Below are 10,726 nucleotides of genomic sequence, written 5' to 3' on the forward strand. Positions count from 1 at the left end.
ACTGAGGGGGAATCCTTTTGATGTATTTGTATTTTCACAATATGAAATGGAGCTACAGCAATGCCATATACCTTCGATATATCAATTTAAAATTCTATGTCAATATTTCACTTTACAATATATAAATCAAGCAACAAATAAGACATCGGAATAAAAGTTTGCACGAATAGAGCATGCAAGATAAGCCATCGCTTATCCAGGCCATAAATTTTCATCCTCTGCCTCTATCTGACTTTATGCCAAATGTTTTAGTCAATCAGTGAGATAAAATAATGAAACTCACAAAGCATCTTCTCCTGTCCTTGAGTCAAAAATAAGTAAAATTGTTGTAAAATTTTTCGACCTTTCTGCTAACTTTTCGAAAAAATTGAGTGATTTTGGAATCAATCGCGCTTTCTCTTTCCATTTTCTTTAAAAATGGTTTTTACTTATCCTTCCGATATTCCAACGATGCCAGTAAGAGCTCTGACTGTTAATAGTTGATTCTCAATCACCAATTCCTTTATTTTATTGACGTGTTGATCATCAGTTGAAATTGATGGGCGTCCTGAACGAGGTTTGTGGTCAACGCGTTCTCGACCCTCTTTGAATAATTTGCACCAATCAAAAACGCTTCCTCGCGACAAACAAGTATCACCGAAGGACTTTTCCATCATCATGAAAGTTTCGGAACCAGAAATGTGATTCTGCACAAAAAATTTAATTGAACTTCTTTGTTGAATAATTTCACTAATCGTAAAAATCGCCGAATGCACATTCTATACTTCAAAATGACAAGCTTATACTAAAGACTTATAATTATTTTGATGCCACCTTTGGCACAGTTGTCACTGTTAATTATGTTGGTATCAATATACATAACTATCGTTATCAATCAAAACATATCTCGCGGACTCGGAGTAAAATAAAGCAATAAATGAGTTTATGAACTATAATCTAAGGAGATACTAAATATGGTTGTTCTCCATTCATAATTCCCTAGAAAAGCGAATACTTAACTCTTTGGCAACACATGTTTTAATATAAAGTACTACTTTGATCAAATTGAAAGGTGAATTTTTAATTTATACTTCGCATGTTTTTCGAATTAATATTAGAGATACGCGTCGTTTTGTGAGACTCTAAAAGTGAATTCTTCGATTTTTACTATGCCTGAATTTATTGAACAAAGAAGTACGATAATGCACCATCTCATACTGCATTGGCTATTCGTGATCATTTCGCGACATTTTCAATTAATATCATGCCGCAACCACCAAAAATTCGTTGGCATAAATGAATTGCAGCGGGAGGGGATTACTTTGAAGGCATCGAATTGGACCTTTCAATTTGATCACAGTAGTATTTCGGCTGCTTCGATCTTAGCACAATGTCAGAGTGTAAATGTTTAGGCCTTTTTTACTTGTTTTAATATAAAGATCTTATACTTGGTTTTATTTTTTTAATATTTATGTATTTTAAAATTTAATTTTTATTAACTTTAAAAAAATCGAAAATATGAAACAACTAACCGGATCTCATCTTCTTGTATTGATTTCGAAATATTTCTTTTTCTTTTTTTGTAAATTTTCACAATAAAATTGCTCATTGATTATATAATAATACTAGAGGACCCTTCCACGCTTCACTGTGGTTGATACATACATAGATAACACTACTACTACGATAGAAGTATATGATTTCTATTAGATGTATTATAACTATTAGTTAATGAGATATAGCATTTTTATAAAGTAACTTGTGTTAGTTTAGAAAAAAATGATCATAAAGCATTTCGTGCGTTAATAAAGCATTGCTTTTTGGGGATTGCTGTTTAATTTGGGCTCAGGGAAACAGGAAACTTTGAGCTAGGCTGGAAACAGGCGAAATGAGCACCGAGGACAATGATGCTTTAAAGAGGCGAAAGCTCTGTGCAAAGCAAGTGCCTCGCAAGTTCATAATCCAACAAAAGCATCGAATAACTGATTCTGAGAAGTGTTTGAGTGCTCTTTAATCATAATAAGACCGAATTTTTTCGTCGGTGTGTGACAATAGAAACATTGCTCCATCATTTTTCACTGGAGTCCAATTGACAGTCATTCTAGTGGACTGCACATGATGAACCGGTTTTCAGGCATGGAAGGAGGAAAAAACCGATTGGATTACTGAGCAAGTTATAATGTATTTCACTGCGTATTTAAATGTAGTTCAGAATCTGTTTAAAATTGTACGCATATATTCAAAAGATTCCTACAAACAGGAATTTTGAACAAATGCATATGACTTGAAATATAATTTTTGTATTTATGAGTTGTATTAAATTTTGAGATAAAGAGATAAAAGGTATCCTATGTCCTTACCCTGGTTCTAAGCTACATCTCCACCAATTTTCAGCGAAATCAGTTTAGCCGTTCTTGAGTTATAAATGGTGTAACTAACAACAACTTTCTTTTATATATATCGATTGATTCATAACATTCGTCAGGCAAACAATTTGTGAAATTTTCAACGGCCCTCGTTTCTCTTTTTGAATATTCTTCTTTATTGGCGCAGAAACCGCTTATGCAGTTATAGCCGTTTTTGCTGGGAGTGGTTAGGGTTCCAAGGTAAAGAAAAGACCTTCTTTGCGAATTTATTTCAATGATGGATTGAGTAATTTTATTCGGACCTTTTACCATATTAATCAAACTTTTGACAATGTAGGTTAATTTTTTGGTCCCTTTTTTAATTCATAAACTATAGACGCTTTTTTTCAAATCTACTTTTTCAAAGTCTGTGTTCACTGTTATTTCAAAACTACTTGACCGATTCATTTCAAACTTTTTACACATTTTTGACATATGTGACCTGGTCTACGGAAAGGGGGCTTAGGTGTCAAAAAAAAAGGAGAACAATTAATGAGATAACGAGAAACTGACGATTATTTTTAACAGCTTTTCCCAGAAAACTAGTTTTCGCACGTTAGCTCCCTTTTTGGTCACATATACATAAATACCCAGCGTTCAGTAATTTTTTTTTTTACATTAAGGGTGTTTTTCAACCACAAAATGACGGAATATTTGTAGAAAATAACAGTTTAAATGAGCGCCAAAAATGTTTAAATTAAAAAAAATTATCGGAGAAGATTGGGGGAAGATTTAGTTATAGTTTGACTAATTTTTTTTGTAAATTAGTTTTTTTCTCAAGACGTTCTGCTTTAAGCTCTGTTACAATATTGTCAAAAGTGTGCTTAATAATATACAAAAGGTCCGAATAAAAAGGTAAAAAATTTCTCAATCCATATTTTAGAAATAACTTTACATAAACTTTACTTTATTATATTTACCTATTTCATGGTTTCTGATAAAATAAAAAGTCCTAAATGACGTAGTTTTTAAAAAGTGTTCATCGAGTTTTCTTAAATCCTTTACTTGACAAACAAGAATCATTCTAGGAAAAATTGTTTCTACGTTAAATTTTTAAGTGATATTATGATTCAAAGACTGTAAAGCATAATATTTCTAAAATACGAAAGCTTCTTACGTAAAAATTGCCTTTTTATGAAATCTGATGGCAAGATTTCCACAGAATATTGCAGGATATAGAGAAAGTTTAACGGATAAGAATGATATGTGGCTTTTATGATTAATTATATTTATTGCTATATACCTTATATATATATATATATGCTATATATATGCTCTATTTTCTATATATATGCTTATTATCTTAGTTTTAGGCTCATCGGTGATTTGCAGCACTTTTATTTGTTATGTCAGAGCAATTGTATATTTAACACGAGAATTGTGGTGAAATAAATTTTTGAAACCTTTTTTTGTTAAGATATACTCAAGAGATGAAACTCAAGTAAGTTGGAGAAAGTCCTGGACCATTTTTAAAAATTTCATGCTGTTCGTAGAATTGACATTTCTATAGTTTTTTCGTATGCAAAACTCTTGTTGGGCATCGCTGAATGCCACCATATCCCTCAATTCCCATTCCCTCTTACATGCCACATAATCTCCACTGCAACTTCCGATTCAAATGTAAATTTATTTTATAAGTCTTTATAAATAACTGACTTACGAATATAGAATGCTAATTAGATTTCATCTCATCATGCGCATAAACTCAAAGCGATATTTATATGCAGCGCATGCCAGTGACGTAACTTGTTGCTGCCAAAAATAAGTTGAAGAAATGCGTTAAAACGTAACTTAGCGCTTGCCGTTTATATTCAATTAAATGACAATATGTTTCCTTCGATCCAAAATAAATTTATGTTTTACCCTCTGCAAATTATTTTTGAAAGGTTTAAGGGTTTTTCACTTATTCTTCTTTAGAGCCTTCAAATGAGGTTAGCTGATGTTAAGACATGTGCTAAGTAGAGTCCTTCGTAAAGGTAGGAAACACTCTTATAGTAAGATCTAATACATCGACAAAGTGTCTTGTCCCCATCACAGATTGGCTTAGTTTATTATATTATATTCCATTTTCCAAGCTTATCTGTCTGAATGTGAGACGTTCGCCGTGCTTTGGCCTTGATCTTGGGGACGGGACAGTTAAAAAAGAATTTTTGAGATGATTACACCTTGTCTTCCTCCAAACAATACCTAAAATCCGAGAAAACGATACGGCGTGCCCAACAATTAAACAAGGACCAGTTAAAACTCTACAACGAGAGAAAGGTGAACATTGCGGAGGGTGAGCTCACTAGACCTTTAAGGATTTATCTCGGCTTTCAACAAAATGTGGATTTAATTTGCGAGCTTCTTATTTTAAACTTTTTTGTCGGATTTCAATTGCAAAATTGGCCGAGTATCTAGCGGTAACTTTGAACCGACTATCGGTGGCATCGAATTAAGAGCTGAACACTGTTAAAGCTGGGTCCCACGAGATCGAAACATCGAAATTTACATTAATAATGCTTTATTATAAAAACAAGCACCAGAAGGCGTAATAATCTTAAATATTTGAAATACTTTAATAGCTATAAAATACTCAAAATCTCACTTGCCAAGTATTTTGCGTCGACGGCTTCAATTTTAAAGGTGTGCAACCGCAGCTACGATCACCTAGATTCGTAAAAATTTACGCCAAGAATAAAGTTCAACCAGTTGCTGCGCACCCGCGTCACCGCCACCAACCGATACCGAAGGCGTCTGCTTGCTTTTACAGGCGAATATTAAGCAACAGATAAGTGCAAAATACAAGCGAAGGTTTGCTGCACATTCCAGACACACCTGTGCAGCATTTGGGGCAGCATCGCCTTACCACGCCAAACAACCGTACGCTTGCGGATGGACCGCGCCACAAAGCGATGCGCCGCAGCACACACCACCAGCGGGAGTTGAAGACCAAAAAAGTGTAGCGCAGAACTGGGGAACTGGGAAACCAAAGCGAATACTTTATTGCTTCACTTTCTGTCCAAGTGGTTGACTGGCTCACTGACTCACTGACTGACTTGCTGGTTGGCCTATTGTGTTTGTTGTTGTTGCGGCACGCCGTTCGGTCAGATAAAAATTTGATTTCTTTTCCCTGATTACTCACTCGAGTGCCGTTTTGTAAACTCTGAACTTCTGCGAGCGCAGCCATCATTCGCCATTGTTTGGCTCCTTGGGGCAGGCACAGACAAATCTAAAGCAATGAAGTACATGCATACATTTACAGCAGTTTGTGGCGGGCACAGAAGCGTGTAGGAAACGTCAGTTGTTATTTATTAGCACTATAACAACATAATGATGCGCTAACATGATCATCGATCATGTTTTCCACTGATCGCACCAGCACATCGACCGCATTATCATCATCAGCGTCACAGAAATCCTCATCGTCTGCACTCCTTTTATTGTTGCTGCTGTTGTTGTGGTTGTTATTATAATGCCTGCAACTTTATGACAGGCCATTAAAAGTTAACACAGTTTGCCAGCATTCAAACATTCGATTTCGTTTCGATTTCGTTGACGTGAATGCGGCATTTCCAATGTTGGCCGCTGGAAAATAATTGCAAATCCATACAGACATCCGCAGAGACGTGCACACGTTAAAATGTACACATGTATGTATGTATGTATGTATGTAAGTGTGTGAATGTGCGCCACTTGCTGATTGGCCTTCATTATTACAAGCAGAGTATTTATGTATAACACGGCACGTAAGTAGATGCATGTGCAGTTTTAATATAGGGCTGTCCATACACTCAATTAAAGAAAAATAATTCTTATTCGATTCTTATTGGTCCGATAGAATTATAATTCTTACCATTACATTTTTATGGTTTCGCAGCTTCAAGAAACCGGCTTTTCAACACCATGAAGATTCCGTCTACTTCATCTGCTTAGAATAAGCTTTGCGCTCGATATAGTGCTCTTGGAGCTCATCGCAACAAATTGATTAGACCTTCCTATAAACCTTTAGATATGAAAAACTATATTTGAGGTTTCACTTGTTGGGAACATGAAATGTATTTGGCAACCTTAAAAGTTCTTTCATATTTGTTTTCAAGACTGTAATGTTATACCAAATATTTAACCGTTTTGTTTCCCAATTTCACGTTTTGCCTCATTTGGTGTTAATCACTAAACACTATTCTCAAATACAGAGCTTAACTCACCTTGGACAGAAAGATGGATCAGTTTCGCACCGCCTTTACTCTAGTGGATAATGGACACTCTCAAAGACGCCAAACAGCGCTTACCGAAGACACTATTGCAACTGTAGAGCAGATTATCTAAGGAGACCCGAATGAGTCCAGCCGCCATTGCGCGCAACATTCGGAGCTGTGCCCATCTACTTTATGCAAAATTTCGTGGAAGTATCTTTGTTCGCGGGCTAGTAAAACCCAAGTCGAGTAGGAATTAAAGCCGTCGCATATTGGGTGAATGGGTCTAAAACGAGATGGCCACCGGCTACGATTTGTACAAGAAAATTGTGTTCATCGATGAAGCTCACTTTTGCTTTAATGGGTACGTTAAAACAAAAACAAAGCTGTGCCATTCGAGTGATGATAATTTCCAAGAAATTGTCAAGACGCTGTTACATCCTCAAAAAACTTTTGGTGAGCGCATTATCTCCTGTCGTGGGGCTCTGACATGACCTCCAAGATAATGCGTTTTAACACCGTTCAACTAGTTTTTGTAGTATTATGTGAATTCGCTTGTACAAGCAGATAAGCATGAGACGATTTACGACTTGGAAGAGAATAAATGGTGAGCTACTACTGAAATGTAACTTCAATTGCTGCAAAAAGTGGTCCAAAATTGTACCTCTCGACTGATGTTTGTTCTAGCCAGCCGCGGCGATCTCTCGCCCGAAATCATTTTTATAAGATAATGGCAAATCCTTATCGTTGTTATAAATGTCGTTTATTTCGTGTTGTAAACACCCTAGTGTATTAGGGTGAGTCAAAAATAGTGAATGCTTTTTTTTTCGTTTTGTACTCTGAAAAATTGTTTGATAGACATGAGTCTCTAAATTGGAACGGGAAGGTCCTCCGCAAATTGGTGTTCATATTTTTCTTATTATCAGATTGAAAATTTTATATTTCGCTTCCAACCACTTAGAACCATAATTTCATTTACGAATACTGTAGGATATTGAAGGCTCTTCAAAAAAGGTCCTAAACAATTTTTTCGTAAACCCAACCGTTTAAAAGATATTAATGGTTGAAGTTTTACTATTTTAAGGCAATTAAGAGCTTATACTGGCTTGTTGGAGAAAGTGGTATTCGATATGAGTGGAAACGGAGCACTAGATACAGTTACATATTTAGGGATAACAGTGAACAGTGTGGTTTTTGCAAAAGTTTTTATATAACGGAGTGGCTTCGTGATCCAATACGTTTATTTATTGCTCATATACTATGGTGTGAAAATTGGGGAATTCGGTTAATAATCTCGCACGTGGGTTTTAATATGAGGTTCTAGCTTAGAGCTATTTTGCCTACGCTTATATAGAAACTGAATTCTTAATAGAGCGAAAACAAAAATATTTCTGGAAAATCGTTTCTATATCCGACTTTCGTTCTCATTACTCGACCCTTGGAAAAAGGGGTATTCGTATAACAGTTTTCCTTGGAAATGTCCGGCGATAAAATTACAGTTAGTGTTATAATTGTCATAAACATTCCATATGAACCACCCTTTACTTATGTATATTCATAAAGTTACTTGCGTAAAGAGCCATGGCAACAGTTCAAGCCCATTGGGTATCGATCGCCACTTGTGGCTTCGCATTTTTCACATTTGACATACAATTAAACGCTTTTTTATGATCATCGGGTATCGTTCAACTCAACATTCTATTGAAGGTATATAAAAATAGCTGCATTTTTCAATTTAGTTAAACACTGACGAATTGGTTTTGATGATGGCACTAGGGGAAAATATATTTATATATGATTGCTTTGACTGAGAAGTTATTAAAATACCATACATATTGTTCTTGTGAGCACTTTTTATATTTAATTAAAGAATAAATATGTTGCATTAAAAATAATAAAATACATCATAGAACATATTTAATGGAGGAATAATTAATAATCTTAATGAAAATCATAAATAGCAATGTTCTCTAAAGTTTAATTTAATACCACGACTTATTTATTGAGATAGCTTAGACCCTAACTGATAAAATATTCTAGATCAAATTTTGATCTGAACGAACCCTTCCGCCGCATATGTCATGACTTTATTTCTCATTCCTGCGTAATTTGATTTATCCCACTCACTTTTTAACAAGTTATGAGTAATTTAGATCTCGCCGCTTAAAAACTTTCTTGTGTACGTGGATTGCGCCGCTCTCGTCGGTTGGGCGGGAGGGGGATGGTCGTTGAGTTATTAGTATTTCACTCTACATTACACGTATAGACAGAAAATATCGCCCGTCTTAGACGCAGATTCCTTCGCAGATTCTACACAAGATCCAAGAGCCTGGCGATAGCAAAAAGAGAAGATAGGTGAATCTACGGGAGGATGTTAATAAAAACCCCTGGAGACTTGGGTATAAAATGGTAATGAAGAAACTCGGTGTTCGAGCAAAGCCACCTGAATTAACCTTTGTCAAAATGGATGACATCGTAAACGCACCCTTCTCCACACACGGAAAATAGGGAAGTGATCGAAAAAAAGATTCTCAGACTCCCGTGAATCCCCCCGATCATCCTCGTAGAGCTGCAACTAGCACCAGCAAGCTCAAGACCAACAAATACCCATTCAGGACGGAATCCCTAAAATAATCGCTGCAGAACCGGAAGTATTTTTGAATATGTACAATGCCTGCCTCTAAGGCGGAATATTCCAGGAACCCTGGAAAATCTGGATTTAAGTATGTAAGCAACGGCTGGTACTATTTAGTAAAGGAACTTGCCATACCGTTCACTATGCATGCTTGACACAGCGATAAAGCTTTTTGAAAGGTTACTTAAACACAGATTCGAAGCGGCTATCAGCGAAGCTGGAGGACTCTCCCCTAGACAGCACGGCTTGAAAGCCAACAGATCACTTCCAGGAGCAATAAAATGCATCACTAAAGGTGTAGAAGCCGCACAGCATAGATGGCATGAATACAAAAGAACTGTGTTGCTGGTGCCTTTAGATGTCCGAAACTCCTTGAACAGCGATAGATAGGTGGGTATGATCGGTGTTCTCAAAACTAGCTTTAAAATCTCCGACTGCCCTAAGCTGTGGTGCGGAAAGAAGAAGAAACACAAAGAAAGCTTAATCAGGAAAAAGCGGTTATGACCCAATTGATCTTCTGGCATACCAAAAGAAAAAGCTGTGGGAGCTATGGAAAACATCCAAGGGGTTCAAATCGGTCCAGTAGTTGTTGATCTACTGTATTTTATCTGAAAGTAGGCGGTGCCACGCCCTTCATATCACATTACATTTAATATAACATTTTTGGTTTTACACTTTAGAGCTTTGTAGAACTTATCGTTGCTCTGAAAAATATTTTAGGGGGAGTCTCATATTTATAAACCGATGTTCCAAAAAGCGATTTTACAGAATACAACTACTAAAATATAAATTGATTTTAATGTGAGTTTCATAATAACAACGAATTAAATTTTTATTTGCTTTGACTTTTGCGAAATTTAGCGCGCTCATGTTCACTTATGTCACAAATAAGTCATAATGTTAAATAATAATAAAATTAGGCAGAACGTTTATAACCATTTTCATGACATAAAGCTTTTATGAGCACATCATTTTCTATGGCATTAAACGCCTTCCATAGATAGAGTCAATTTTTATTATTTATTAGCTACTTTGAAAGTTCACAGGGAAACTAATTTTTTATTTGTTAAACTAAATGAATGATTGGCAATAAACAGTTACACAAAATTCGAAATTATCTAAAAATCGTTTGCAAAACGCCGCGCCATATCACAGCAAATAAAATCGATAACGAGCTTAGCATTTTCCACTTAATTTTGCATTTGAAAAACATTTCTAAAGTTAATAACTAAAAAGCGCTTACGTAAGACCGTTATATTGTGAAATATTAAATAACTAACTTAATAAATGGCAAAAACCAGAAAAAAATAAAGAAAAAAATGAAATAAATGTATACATTTGTACTAATGCAGTTTGAGCAGAAATCAGAAATCAGATTTGCGGTGCAAAAGCCTGCGCATGCGCACCACCAGTCAGTGCACCACACGCCTGCCGCACACAAGCGCTTCTCAGCTCATCCGAAATTATATCACAGCCAAAGTACTTGTAATAACTTGTAAGTCGCTGCAATAAAACGATCGCATTGCCAATTC

Source organism: Bactrocera tryoni, chromosome 3 (assembly GCF_016617805.1).
Source record: "Bactrocera tryoni isolate S06 chromosome 3, CSIRO_BtryS06_freeze2, whole genome shotgun sequence".
Classification (NCBI taxonomy): Eukaryota; Metazoa; Arthropoda; class Insecta; order Diptera; family Tephritidae; genus Bactrocera; species Bactrocera tryoni.